General features: G+C 46.3%; 1 pseudogene; it reads left to right on the top strand.

Moving 5' to 3' along the window:
- Positions 1-400: 400 nt before the first annotated feature.
- LOC116278949 (large ribosomal subunit protein eL32-like) lies at positions 401-874 on the top strand (annotated as a pseudogene).
- Positions 875-15,593: the final 14,719 nt, after the last annotated feature.

The raw sequence follows: 15,593 nt of genomic DNA, 5'->3' as shown, positions 1-15,593 counted from the left end.
GGTCTCTGAGGGCGGCTCCAGCCTCCGCATTTAACCCCTCAGTGCCCGGCTTTGGGCTCCCACACGTGCCCAGCACAGCCTTCTGCCACCCCAAGGGGTGTGAGGTGCCAAAGTTCCTTCAAAAGCAGCCAAGGGTGTGCCTGTGTGTGCGTGCATGTGCACACGTGCACGTGTGTGATGGGATGGTAACAGCAGTTAGGCTGGGGATTTATCACTCTTTTGAGAGGTAAAATGATACAGAGTTTATCACCCCAGAAAGAGTCCTCCTCACGAACAGCAGCAGAGTCTAAACGAAGCTGGCGAGGCGGCTGCGGGCTGAACTGTGTCCCTGCAACGTCCGCATGTTAAAGCCTTCCCCTCCACGACCTCGGAACACGACCTGCAGATGCAGTCAGTCAGGATGAGGTCATGCTGGCTCTTCCTCGGCGCTACCTACGGAGGTGGCAGCCGTCTCCTAGTCGGCATCGTGGCCGCCCTCAGACCCCTGGTGAAGCCCAAGATCATCAAAAAGAGGACCAAGAAGTTCACCCGGCACCAGTCAGACCGATAATGTCAAAATTAAGCGGAACTGGCGGAAATCCAGAGGCACTGACAACAGGTGCGCAGGAGGTCCAAGGGCCAGATCCTGATGCCCAGCATCGGCTACGGGAGCAACAAGAAAACAAAGCACGTGCTGCCCAGCAGCTTCCACAAATTCCTGGTCCACAACGTCAAGGAGCTCGAAGTGCTGCTGATGTGGAACAAATCTTACTGTGCTGAGACTGCTCACTACATCTCCTCCAAGAACTGCAAAGTCATTGTGGAAAGAGCAGCCCAGCTGGCCATCGGAGTCACCAGTCCCAGCGCCAGGCTGCACAGCAAAGAAAACGAATAGACAGCTCATGCACCTTGTATTTGTGCTAATAAAACCATGAAGAAAACCATCAAAAAAAAAAAAAAAGATGAGTTCATAGGGGACCCTAAATCCAGAGACCAGTGTCCTTGTAAAAATTTTTGAATGCCACATGAAGGGACAGAGACATGCACAGAGAGAAGAGGTGTGGAGAAACACAGGAAGAAAACAATCACCCATAAGTGGAGGAACGTCTGAGGCTACCGGCAGTCAGGAGAGGGGCCTGGAACAGGTCCGTCCCAGCTCCTTCAGAGAGAGCGTGGCCCTACTGATGGCTTAGTTTTGGACCGGCCTCCAGATCTGGAAGACAACACGTTTCAGTTGTTCTAAGCCACCCAGGCTGTCGGACTCTGCTACAACACCCCTAAGAAATGAATACACAGGCCAGTGGATAAAGGCAGCTGTAGGCAACCCAAAAAGGTAGAATGCCCCCCAACCCGGGCAGCCCTGGGGCTGGGGTGATGTTTCACAGCGTTGGGCTCAAGAGTTAAAGAGTTAAAGTCATTCCTCTATCAGCCCAGGAGGCCTTTGGCATCAAGGGCTTGGCATTCATGGCTTTAACTATTCATGAACGATCCCATAATTTCTGACATGTGGTGTGAGTCATTAGTCACTTTGCCAAGGCACAGGCTTGAATCTGCACTCTGGGCCTGGTGCACGGATAGGTCACTCCACTGGGGGCTTTGCTCTCCTCCTTTGTCAGTCGGAGGCAGGACCTCATGGGAGGTGATAAATCCCTGCTGCTTTGTGGGAAACCAGGTCTCAAAAGGCAGCAGCAAGCATGGGGAAGAGAGAGAAGTCTAACCATGTGATGGTCCAGGCCAGAAGGCAGCTTTATAAATGACCTGAGTCCCAGATTTATGGGATCATCAAGGATCTGAAAGAGGCACTAGATGTCTCAAGTATACTTTATTAGCTGGTGCGGGTAGGAATTCCACGACTTGGTATCATTCTCAAATTTGGTAAATCACTAAGGTGTGAGGCCACATCCTTTACAAATGTCAAGCGTCTGGGATACAGCAACCAGGCTCCGCCGTATTTTCCAAATCTCCCTTTTCCTTCAGGTGCCAGGCTCTCTGCAAGCCAGAACTGCTGCTACATCCCTAGACTACTGGTAAGGTAAAGGTCACTGTGCGCAATAATTCGGAGAGACTCTGAAGAGTCTCACCCTAAATCACCCATTCCTCAGTGCCTGCCCGCCACAGCACACACCTGAGGCCTGAACGTCTCGTTGCATGACATTCCTTTGGGTGAAGGTCTTGCTTCAACTTTAAAAAGCAGCCCTCGTTGGGAGAGGGCCATCTTAAGTTACTGATAACCACATACTCCTCCAGGTGAATCGGTTTGGCAGTCTTTTTAAACAAGCCTGCCCACGGTTGTTGAGAGAAGAGGTGGGAAGGAGACATAACCCTGGCATCCTGGCAGGAGGCTGTTAGAGAGCCTTCTAGATGCTGCCAAGATCAGCCCCAGTGGCACCTCACGAGTTAGGACAGGATGAACGAAGGCTCAGACGCCAACTGGAAGTGTCCGATCCTCTCTGTGAAGTTGACGCAGTGCAAAGAACATCAGGAAAAAGAATTTCTCCAGTGACATCCAATCATTAGAGCTGTGAGTTTGTTTTTGTCTTTCTTTTTTAATGAAATAAACTCTCAAAGCCACACAAATTGGCCGTGATGTAATCATCTGTTGTGGAGGAAAAACCCTTAACATTAGGAATCTCCAAGTCTTGACTCCCCAGATAAAGCTCATACATAACGATGGGTCTGTAGAGCTCTCAGCTCAGCTTTCTGTTGGTTTCCGCTCTCCTTTTAGAGCCTCGTCCTTCCCTCCCATCTCTGGAAACTTTTACCATAACTCTAAAAAAATGAAGCAACGTCCATAAGGGCCATTATACCGTTCAGTGAACAGATAACCACATCACTCTTTCCCAAGATAGCTACAAAGACCATTTTTGAAACATTCTTGGGTTTGTGAAAATAAGATGGTTTAAGTTCAACACAAAATAGACAGCCAGGGTGTCCGGTGTGAGCAATGTCACTGAGCTGGCTGGTCTAGCACAACTGAGGCAACACACCCTCACAATGCAGGGGTTCTTGTCTGTCTGCCTTTTCACAGACGTTTTCTTTCACCATGCACTTGTAATTGACTCCAGAACCTACACTCTTTCCCACAATCACCATCAAAACTCTTCAGACTCATCCTACAACATGGGAGTCTTCAATCAGCTGGCTTCATCGTCACCACCATCATCATCATTATATATATTATAGCGGCTGACACTGATCAAGTACTTAGTGACAGGCTAGGTACTAGGCTAAGGAAGTAGGTACCATTATTAACTCCACTTTACAGCTGAGACAACTGAAGCTGCAAGAGGAAAGGGGATCGATCGAAGGTGAGTGGTGGAGCTGCAGTCGAACACAGTTCTAACTTTGGAACTGAACTTTGGAACTTTCCAACATATATGGAAGCCACTAAGGGGACTATCTTAAAAGGAATGGAGCTGGAGTTTGAAAGAGATAGAGGCATTATTGTGTGGCTAAGATGTGTTGAGAAGGTGTAAAACATCAAAAACTAAGTTCATTTGTCTTGTGGTCTGTTAACGCAGGTTTTCTGGGAAAAGAGTGATAAGACAATTCTGCCATTGAGGAGGATATTTTAAAATATTCTGTTCCATTTTAGTTTATTACAAGATATTGAATATAGTCCCCTGTGCTATACAGTAGGTCCTTGTTGTTTATCTATTATATACACAGTAGCTTGTATCTGCTAATCCCAAACTCCTGATTTATCCCTCTTGCCACCCACTTCCTCCTTTGGTAACCATAAGTTTGTTTCTATGTCTGTGAGTCTGTTTCTGTCTTGTAAATAAATTCATTTGTCTCACATTTTAGATTCCACTTATAAGTGGTATCATATATCTGTCTTTCTCTGTCTGACTTACTTCACTTAGTATGATAATCTCTAGATCCATCCAAATGGCATTATTTATTTCTTTTTATGGCTGAGTAGTATTCCATTGTATAAATATACCACAGCTTCTTTATCCATTCATTTGTCAATGGACATTTAGGTTGCTTCCAGGTCTTGGCTATTGTAAATAGTGCTTCTGTGAACACTGGGGAGCATGCATCTTTTCAAATTGAGTTTTCTCCAGATATATGCCCAGGAGTGGGATTGCTGGATCATACAGTATCCCTATTTTTAGTTTTTAACAAACCTTCATATTGTTGCCCACAGTGGCTGCAACAATTTACATTTCCACCAACACGGTAGGAGGGTCCCTTTTCTACTGAGGAGGATATGTTTGGTTGTAACCTATGGACAGAGGTCTAGAGAAGTTCTCTCTTTACCTTCTAGGGCTCTTCTCTTTTTTTCCAACTGGAGATCACGTCCAGTTTGGAAAGCTGATACACCATCACGTATTTATACAGATTCCTTTTAGCAGGGCCTGGTGGCCCTCATTCTTCCTAAAGAAACCCACAAGAGCATTCCTAGAAGTCAGTGGTTCCTGAGCTGTCAGGGGCTCCATGGTCTCCCGTCCCTCCCCTCTGAGTGGCAGGCAGGATCCTGAAGGGGCAGAGCCATGTAGACTGGGCAGCAGTTCAAGTATTACAAGGCTGAACTGACCTAGGCACGGGGAGGAGAGCATCGTTGGTTTCCTTACTTAAACTTATACTGGTGCGTCTTTTTCCACTAAGTTGTGTTCCAAAAGCATAAACTGTTCCCCTTTCCTCTTGCAGCTTCAGTTGTTATAAGGATAGTTAATGAGAATTGAGGAGACAAGGGGCCCCAAGTCTCCATGAGGTCGATGACTCATCAGACTGCACCCATTCTACCAGGCCCAGGGTTCCCTAAGAGAACAACTCAGTTGTCACTCCCTCCACTGAGGGACTCCAGGTACAAAGCATCCAAACTGGCCGGGGACCAAACACTAAAAACATTATGAGCCCCTATCGGGTAATTCAGAATTACAGTAGTGCTAAACCATAAGGGTAAGAAGTCCAACCTGGTTCACAACTTTCCCCAGGATAACTACTTCATACTATCAACATCTACATCTTTAGTAAGAGTTTCTCTGTGTGTGAGGTTGTGTACTTGATCCCAGAGCTCCCGAGAGTGCCAAGGTTTCATGGCAGTCTGCCCTGACGCTTTGGGAAAACAGTTCATGCAGTCAAGAGAGAAAAACCTCCCTGGTGCAGCTGTTCCCTTGGACCCATGGAAGTTGGAGAAATTCTCTATTAAAATCCTCAGCTCTCTAGGACCCAGAGAAGTAACTGAGGACTCAGACATGGCCGTCTTCAAGGGCCAGGCAGTTAAAGCTGGTCCTGCTTTGGGGTCCCACTGACAAGTCCACCATCCTGCCCCATTTCAGCCCTCTGTCAGCCTAGAGGGGCGCAGTTCCACGTGGCCAGCTTGACTCAAGGTCAGTAACCCACCAATAACCTGCCTCGGGAGACAGTTTCCCATGATCTTTGGAGCTACCTTAGTTCTCGAGTGAAGGAGGCTCTCCCCCAAGACTGCTCTAAGGCATGCTTCGAGAGAGTCTGAGAACTGCACTCAGTCACCCCGTTCTTCAGCTTCCATCCCTGCATGGCACAACCAGATGCCTGAAATTCCACACTGCAGGTCCTCCCTCTCTCCTTCCTTTAAGGCAGCTGTATTGCATCTGACAAGAGCCCTTCCCACTCACTCCTTAAGCCCTGAAGGCCTTGTTCTACCACATCCTTTCCACGCCTTTCCCCACCAGCATCCAATTTCCACTACAACCCCCTGAGGACGGCCCCAGGAGAGGGGCCTGGTTTGCATGGAGTGCTGGGGCTCCATCAACAATATTATTGAAAATCCCTATCTTCCTCTGTCAGAAATCTTTACACACACACACATACACGCATGCACACTCACACGTTCTCTCTCTCTCTCAAACACACACTCCTCCATACCCCGTTCCAGAAGAAGCATTCATTTCCCCCATAATGCTCTCCCATTGTGAGCGGTGATGGGCAAGAGAGGTGATGTAATAATCATTTTATCAGATCAATAGATCATTTAGAAAATAAAAGCTCTTCCCTTGGTCAGGTGATGACCAAGAGGGGAAATGCCTGAGTCTGGTCAGTAATTTACATCTGTCAAGGAGAGTGGATGAGATCTCCAACTCAAAGCACTTGTGTCTCTGTGTTTCACTGGATCCCCTATGTTAGCAGCAGTGCCCATAAAACATCCCTCTGAAGCACTCTCCTTTGAGCAGGAAGCAGTTTCCTCCCCCAGGGGTTTAGATCTCGGTCAGGAGGGAAGCCAGCCTTGCCATGACTCTTAGTTTCTTCCTGTAGTGGCTGATGAAGTCAGTTTCATTAGGCGAGTGTTTACCAGGATACTTCTTTGCCTTCCTCAGTGAGCAAATGTAAGGAATCCCATTTTACAGATGGGGAAAACAGAGGACCAAGACGACACATCTTTCCCTTCAGCCCATAGGGATCAAAAAAAAAAAAAGCATTCCTCTTCAACTATAATAAAATACTACCCACGCCTTTCTACAACTCCATGGGTGGGATCAGAGCGGGGGATGGTGGGCAGGGAACTGACTCACTTCATGGTGACAGCTGCATCCAAGTCAGGAGGACAGAGCAGCGGGGCTCTCCCCTCTCGCTTCCCAAAGCCCCTTCTGATCTTGCTGTCTCATCCTGACCATGGCCTACCCTGCCTCTAGCCCCTCTTCTCTATGATGACTAGGGACCCACTGGTGACAGAAACTTTGGAGCTGGCCATGGGTAACCCTCAAACATCTGTGCCCTATTCTGGGGTCTGAGTGAGTGTCTGCTTTGCTTTGGTTCAGATCAGCTCTGTGCATAATAAAATGAGAACCGTGAAGTGGTGGTGGGGGGAGAACACAGGGTACTGTGCAGTGAAACATTTGATCAATTTGTGGCTTACTGAAAAAGCAGAAGGAAAAATTGAGAGGAGAAGGAAAACTATCATGTAATGTGTGTTGAGCACTACAACATTAGACTCAAAATGCAGAAACAAAAACCCTCAAAGGAAATTAATTTTCTTGAAGTGGTATTGACAGTGGAAAAAATGCTGCCTTTCTCTTAAATATACAGTAGCAAGACTCCTCTGTCCTCTGAGTGCTCGGGTAGATGTATCCGCAGTGCTGAGGAGCGGGGGCTACACCTTCTGCCCTCTCACAGCAAATGCTCACTTCAGAACACGGCTCTCCACTCCCCCGTCATTTATTCACTCAGCTTTTAGGGAGAGGAGAAGGGATGGACGGATGACCCGTTTTATGGATTCAGGAAAAATCATGTATCTGAGAGATAAACTTATTAGTGAATTATTTGTTGGCACCTTTTATTTTAGTATATAGTACAAATTACTTTTTTATTTAACAATAATTTTTTGAGCACTTACTATGTACTTGGCACTGTCCTGAATGAGCACAAGGGACTGAAGGATAAATAAGATTGAGCCCTTAACACTCCAGGGATCTAACACCCAGACACAGAACACAGGGGGTGAATTCACCACCTCGGCCTCATGGACCCCAAGTGACTCAGCTCTTCCAGAACAAAAATGGTTGGGACTCTGTTTGTTTATTTTGCATTTGGTTTTGTTTTGAAGAAGGTCTTCAAGCTTAAAAAGCTAGCAAGTCACTCAGATAAAAGAGGCGAAGCCAAATCCTGTCTCTGTATCATCTTTCTATCCCTCTGGCAATACTAATCTGGACCCAGACACACATTCTTGCCATAAACCTCTCTTCTTACCACAAATCTGGCCATTTTCAGGTCTTCCTCACAGCTGGCCAAAGATGTACACAAATGGAAAGTCTGGTCACTTCAGCAGCCCACACCCCAGGACCTTCACAAAAATCTCTGTCAGTGGGAAGGCAGAAGGAGCAAGGTGGGAGAGCAGGCAGATGTCTGAGTGGTGAGAAAATCAGATTTCCTTTTGTAAGTGGTAGTTAAGCTCCATGAAACACAAATCTTAGATCTTTAGTCGCTCAAAACATATTTTATCTCCAATTATTTGTTCACCTTCTTATCCTCAGGATCCAGGACCATGCCTGTCACACAACAGAAACTCAACAAACGGGTTGTTACAGATTTAATTTTTCTCAAAAGAACATGCATACATAAACGGCTAGCGCCAGGTGGTGTAAATATAACACAGAGATTAGGAGGGAGCATTTACACGTCAGAGCAGTGGCAGAGCACATAGCCCCCTGGGCTCCCATTACCCCCAAAGAGGTGGCTTTATCCGGGCCTGGCTGCACTAGATGCTCCCTGGGGCAGGAGATGAGCCCCAGGGCCACGCTCATTGGTTGCTTTGGCTGATCTGACCCCTCCACTTTCCCTCACTTCCCCTCCCAGAGGCAATTTCTAAAACTGATTCATTCTCAGCTCTTTTGGTGGTTATTATCGTTTATCCCCCTTTTAATGCTATCAGACTTTAATAAGAGAAATTGCAGCATCAATTAAATAATGGCGGCTAAACTAAGAAGAGCTAAATCAGAATTACTTTATCAGAGGGAAAAGGAGACCGTCTTGCTGCAGTCAGCTGCTGTGAAAGTTGAATGGAAACTGCCTGAGACTCCAGATCCCTGAGCCCCCACAGCTTAAACACTCCTTTCTCCCGGGAGATATAAAACCCGGGGGCTCCCCTAACACCCCTAGGCCCCGTGGGCTGTGTGGGGGACATCACGAGCAAAAGAGCCACTTGGGAAAGGCTGGATCTTAAACTTGGCCATTTTCTTTTCTTAGCTCATTAAGCTTTCTCTCTGCCCACAGAGCCACCATGCAACTTTCTCGAGCACTTTCTCATGGAAGAGAATGTGGTTTGGATAGCAGGGGGTGATTCTTTTCAATTCTTTTTCCATGTCTTTGGCCATCTTTCTGCAGAGGGTACCCTTCTGACGTGTAGTTTGCATTTCTACACACTTTGGGATGTTTCTTCTCTATTTTTAAGCAGTGTATTTCCTTTTCGATTGATTTTTCTCTGCATTTTCATTACATGTTCTCGACGTACTTCAAGGTTCGGCAGGAGCTTCTGAATCTCACTTTCAAGCTGTGAATTTCCAGGCTGCAAAGGGGCTTGCTCAGTTCGAAGACTTTTCATTTGTCCTGTAAGCTCTTCAGTCATTTGATTTTCTTCGCGTAATTTTCTGGATAGGTTTTGTTTTCCCCTAAGTCTTGTAAAGGACACTTTTAAATTAACAGATCAATGAGACTCTTCAAATCAACGTCTAAGTGTGACGCCAGGTGGTCTCCATTTCCTGCTTGACTCTTTTTCTCTAATCCCAAGTTGCCATCATTCATGTGATGTTCGCTAAAGAGAGTAGGCAAACCTACCATCTTCTGCACAGTCTCAGCCAGAGATTTCTAAGTAGCTCTCTTTCTCATCCACGACCTGTTCCATTCATGCTTTTGTGTTTTCAAGCTTTTTTTCTGATCCCTTGATTCCCACATTCTTTGCTTTTCTTGGCAAGCAGTTCTAGACTTTCCTGAAGATGAGTGTTTTCATTCAAACCGTCCATCATTTTCTTCTGAAGTTGTTCTCCATTGTTCTGAGATGTTTTTAAAGTGTTTTGTTTTTGCTTCAGTCACTTGAGAGTGAAAGGATTTTGATGCATCTGCAAGGGACCTGTCTGTCTTTGAAGGTGAACCATCCTCAGTCTGTGAAGTATAAGTTTAGAGGGCTCCCTTTTCTGTCTTTTTCCAAGAAAGTCTACTGTGCTGTCAAGTGAAGACCTGTCCGGATTTTGATGAAGTGTTTCCAAACGCAGCATCTATAACTGAAAACGACGGGCCCCCAGCACAGGCGATGGGAGAGCTTCACAGGCCTGGTCATTAGCCCCACCTTCTCACTGACTCTTGGATACACTTTAACCACGGCAGCAAAATGGTTAGTTCTTTTCCCTCCTTAAAGAATGCTGGCTCTTTACTGTAGGAACCGGAGCAGTATAAACCAGGGTCTCCCAGGGAAAGCTCCAGAGCCCTGGGCCTGCCTCAAGCACTAGACATCACCACAGAGCCCTGCACAGCAGCTCCAGGATCGGCCGGGAAGATATTTCTGTGGCACTCAGCAGGCCCTCCCCGGCTCCGAAGAGCAGTGCAGCTCTGCATCTAATGACCAGCACCCTGGAGGCCACTGCTGACAGCATGGAGCCCCGCGGAGTGTTCCAGCTCCAATGCAAACACATGCGGCAACCGGGAAAGACCATGCAGCTGAGACAGGAAAGGGCAAAGACCCGTCAGGTTCATAAAGCAGCGCTCCCTAACCTGGCTCTGCTGAATGCATGGCAGAAAGTGATGCTCCTTACCCAGTGCACTTGGGGAAGCAGGAAGGGCCGGCTGAGCCCCAGAGCAGCCTGGAGCTCGGTCACTCTAGGCTCCCCCTGGCCCTACGGCAAACCGAGGGGATCAAAGCAGTAGCACTTGTCTTCATTGAACTGGTGTCTGTAACCCCACTTCTTGGTTTATCAACTCTAAACAATATCCATTGACTCCCCTCTGTAAAATATAAAGATTTAAACTCACTTAAACTACCCTCCTTTAAAACCTAGCTCGATGTTTGTGGTTTCAAATGATTTTTTGTAGATTTATTTGGTTACTTTCATGACATTAAATAATGTACACACTGTGCCTCCATTTATTTTCCCATCACCTTTAGTCAGTATTTTGATTCTCCTTCATGTAAGATGGGAATATTTATGCCCCTTCCCTTCCTCCTCCCAGATGAATGTTCACGTTAAACTGACAACGTTAACAATTACAATATGCAGCCATGACCCCATCTTCTAAGCCTCCATAGCTTTACTCTAAATGTTTTATTTTTTTAACAGTGTTTACATTATCACCCTACACACATTGCCCACAGCCCGAATAAGTAGGGCTCCTGTATCAATTTCCCTTCCACAAGTCTGAGATGACAGTCCCTGGGTCACTCACAGAAGAACGGTCCCAGCAGCATGAAGTGCAATGAATTCCCTTTCTTAGATTCCAGCAGTTGCTTAACAACATATGCATTTTTCTTGCTATCTGAATAATGACTTTCTGGTACAGTCTCTTATTTCTCCAGGAGTTTCTGAATTGAATACATTACTTCTTTTTCCTTGAATATGGGCATTTTTTCATATCCTCAAGATTTTCCTCTGAACAATATTACCTACCACAAGCAGTTGCCTGTTTCTCACTCTCCCGGGCAGAGCGCTCCCTTTTCCTGTCTGGACTGGTTCTCCTCGGGAATTGGTTATGTTCCAGACTTCCCCCTTTCTGGTCTTCCCCTTTACATGTTCCCTTTGACTGGGCTGCCCTCCCCTCTCCTGGACCTCATGTCACTTCCTTTGTTTACTTCCCCACGCTGCTGGAATACATCCTCAAAAATCCTGGTCCTCTTCGGCCCTAAGAAATTTTCTTCTACTGTTTCTTTGCTGATTTCCATTTTCTCTATTCTCTCTCTGGTTCTTTTTCCTTTTATGTTTGACCACGGGATGAGTTCTCATGTCTCATATTTTCTCCAGTATTTCTCTTCTCTTTATATTTCTTTTCTACATTCTGAGAGATTCCTTTGACTTTATATTCCAAGCTTTTTTGAATTTTTTATTTTGATAATCAAAAATTTTTAGTATCTAAGAACTGTCTCTTATTCTCTTTCTGATCCACTTTTATTACATCTTAACTTGTTTTATGGGTATAATAGTTTTTTTATTGAAGTACAGTCAATTACAACGTGTCAATTTCTGCTGTACAGCACAATGTCCCAGTCTTGCATATATATACACATATTTGTTTTCATATTTTTTTCCATTAAAGGTTATTACAAGATAATGAGCATAGTTCCCTATGCTATACAAAAGAAACTTTTTTTTTTAAATCTCAGTCTTGAATCTGAGTGTATAAATAAGATTTTTTTTCCTGGATTAATTTCCACTGGGGTAAGTCTATTTATCTCTTTTGGGTTCTGGTTCTTCTATAATTCTTGTGACTTTCGGTTGTCCTTCCACAATTATAAAGGACTAGGCAGCTGATGTGGGTTTTCTTGCATTGCACTGGAACTAAAGAGATCTACTTTTCACCAGGTCTCTAACCTAGAACTCTGATTAGGAGCTCCCTGTGGGGTGTGAAATGGTGCTGGTTAGATGCTGGCTGGCAGGTCTGGCCTTATGGTGAGTGGATAAGGAGCTGACTCAACAACCAAGTGATGGACTCCCCAAATGCCAGAGAGCAGAGGCTCTATTCTGGAGCACCAAAATCTGCACGAGATGCCTTAACCTTCTCCAGAGGGCTGGTTTAAATTTAAAGATACACACTTTATATGCTGTCTTGGAGCAGATGCCAAGTTAACCTGCACCAAAGTATTGCAGGTGGACCATACCAACTCAACCATCCCTCCTCTGTGAATCCCATTTCTTACTCCTGCCTCCCAGTGTACCTGCTAGCTCTGAGTCCAGAATCCCTTTGGTTTCTAATAGGTTTATTGGTTCCCATGTCCACTGTAGCCCCCTTCTATTCCAGGCAGTGCCTTTTTGACTGCAGCATGCATCACAAATCCCACTCATTCTTTCTTCCAGGAAAATAAAGGTCATAATTTATTGCTTTGTGGCAATCTTCCTTCCCAATCTCTCTGCCATGGCACACACTATTTATAGTTTGATTCCAGTGAAATCTAAGAATGGACAAAGATGACAGCCTGTGTTCAAGCTACCATCTTGAACCAGAAGTTCTCATAGAAAAGTTGTCTGAATTCTGCTATGACTTGGAACTCTGAATGGTGGTCTACTATGTGCCAAACACTGGGTTTGATTTTAATAGGCTGCCAGTGTAAGAAGTGTTCACCTCAAGATTACACTTGAGTCCATTTTTATTAAAAAGTTACAAAAGGAAATTCAAGGTGGACTTGAGAGGAATGTTTCAAAGTGTTCAAGGGCAGAAAGGCCAGGGCTGGAAGCTTCTGGCATTTCCACTGACTGCAGCTGCTGCAGTGCACAAGGTTTGGAGGTCACTCCAGCTCCTGCTGAGAGGACCCAGGGGCTGTCAGTCAAGAGCAAGAGGCCACACCCTTGGGCTCTGATCCTGGGCTCCTCACCAACAAATTTTTCCCTGTGTCAGCTCAGTTGCCAACTTTTGTGCACACCTGCGTCCCCTAGCAGGGCCAGGAGAGACTCCCAGCTCAGGAGAAAGGATGGAGGGAAGGCTGGATCTCTTGACTGAGCTTGGATGTGCTGCCACCACTGAGCTGTGAGTAGCAGGAAGTAGAGCTTCTCCAGAGTATTTGTTGGGACTCTAGTGGCCAAAACCAGAGACCTATTGAGCTAGCTTCAGCAAAAATAAAAGATGATTTTATCATAAGGGTCTGGAAGAAACCAATGAAAGTCAGCACTCTTTGGAAGAGGATGGAACTGAGGTCCCAGAGGCTACTGTGATTTATTTCCTTCTCCTCTCAACGCCTATCTCCAGGCCTCTCTGCTTCTGGTTTCTCTTTCTGCAGATAGCTTTCTCTTCTCCTCAGTCTACACTCGCAGAATGTGGGGGTTCTCACGCACTGGTCCCGTCATTCAGAGACTAAATGACTTCCCTTAGACCAAGGGAAATTTAGCAAACCTCTTCAGTAAAAGCCAGATAGAGAACATTTCCAGCTCTGCGGGCCATACGGTCTCTGGCACAGCCCCAGCTCACACATAAATGAATGGGCACGTGGCCAGGCTCCAATAAAACTTTATTTACAAAACCAAGCAGGCAGTAGGCAGGATTTGGCTAGTTGGCAGATCTCTGCCTGAGGCACAAACTCGAATTTTCAGGAGACTCTGAATGGTTTCAGTGTGTCAGTAGTGAATCCCTTAGTCAGGAGCCAGGCAGGCAGGGAAACCAGCAGAAGCATGCTGGGAGCCAAAGCCCAGAGGAGGGGCTCGAGTTCCCAGGGAAGGAGGTCCAAGAGGATGCCCCGGGCAGGGCCCCCTCCACCACCTCTCATCGTAGCAGCCACAAGGTACCCTCACGGCACCGAGCAGCAAAACAGTCCATGCAGTCTCCTGAGATCCTCAGAAAAAGGTTTTGCTTAGAATGAGAAATTTTGAAATTTCTCATTAAAAAAAAAAAAGGAAACAAATAAAAGATGGGAGGCAATTAGCCCACAACATAACCTGTAACTTGAAGAGCTTCTTCAAAACTTTCTGCTGTTTCTAAGATAGACATTTAGGGGTAATTTTTACATTTAAACCCAAGGCTCAGAAACTGAACAAAAGTAATTTTAAGCTACAGCTGGCTGACAGATTCCACCACTCCCCGCCTCCCCCCAGGCCCAGGGCTCCCAAGTTGGCGGTTGTGTGGTTGAGGGTTGAATTATGTGCCCAGTGTGGCCATAACTCAGCCTGCCTCCCTGCCTCCTATGGTGGCCCTGGAGTTTACACTTGTCATAAAAAGACTGTGGTGGCTGTCGGTGGGAATCTAAAACAGTGCGGCTGCTGCGGACAGCAGTATGGTGGTTCCTCAAAACATTAAAAGTGGAATTACCCCATGATCCAGCAATTTCACTTCTGGGTAAATACCCAAAAGAACCGAACGCAGGGTCTTGAGGAGATATTTGTACACTCATGTCCATAGCAACATTAATCACGATAGCCAAACGGTGGAAGCAACCCAAGTGTTATCAACAGACAAATAAACAAAATGTGATGTATCCATTCAATGGAATATTATTCAGCCTTAAAAAGGGAGGAAATTTGATACGTGCTATGTGGATGAATCTTGGACATTGTGCTCAGTGAAATAAGCCAGTCACAAGAAGACAGATACTGTATGATTCCACTTATAAGAGGTACCTAGAAAAGTCAGACAAACTTTTGAAAATAAAAGGGTGGTTTCTGGGAGCTGGGGACAGTGGAGAATGGGGGAATTGTTGTTTAATGAGTTCAGAGTTTCAGTTCTGCAAGATGAAGAGAATTCTGGAAATTGGTTGCACAACAATGTGAATCTACCTAACACTACTGAACTGTACACTTAGACATGGTTAAGATGGGAAATTTTGTGTGATGTATATTTTACTATAATTTTTTTAAAAAGTTGTCTGTGGTGGTTCAGGCCTGGGCCTCCACCAGCGTCACCACGTGCAGGGTATACGCAGACCAGACCACTGTCCTCAAAGGCTTTCCTGGGATGAGCTTCAGCCTCTGACTTCTGTGCGTCCACGAAAATCAGTCTGGGTTTTTTCTTTCTGTCAGTAGAAGCCAGGGAGCAGGTACTTAGAAAACCCCTGCTGCTGGCTCCTCTGTGAACCAATCTGGGGGCGTCTCCCCTGAAGGGATCCTGGAATTCTCTGGGCTTCCCAGCAGCTCCCTGGGGCCCAGATGCTGGAATAACCAGAGCACCAAGAGTCAGATGTGGGCTTTTGCTTGGTGGCTGTTCTCAGGACTGCAGTTCCACAGATGACCAGACCCCATGTGATCCAATGCAGAAGCAGAGTGCCTTCCTTGACCAGAGCCTGCAGGCAACCCCCGCCACCTCCCACACCCACACCCTCACCTCCTCCGAGATCAGGCCCCCAAGGGGGAGGAGTCGCCCAGCAACTCCTAGCTCCATGGAAGAGCCAAAAGTTTCTGCTTTAGGTGCAGGGGACACTGCCCCAGCCTCCTAGGGCCCTCCTTGCCTCTGGTCTTGTCTCCTCCAAGCCCTCCTCCACACGGCCTCCTCCTGACCTCTGAACACCCAGC

The sequence above is a fragment of the Vicugna pacos genome, chromosome 7, assembly GCF_048564905.1.
Source record: "Vicugna pacos chromosome 7, VicPac4, whole genome shotgun sequence".
NCBI lineage: Eukaryota > Metazoa > Chordata > Mammalia > Artiodactyla > Camelidae > Vicugna > Vicugna pacos.
This window is presented reverse-complemented; position numbering and strand designations above follow the sequence as displayed.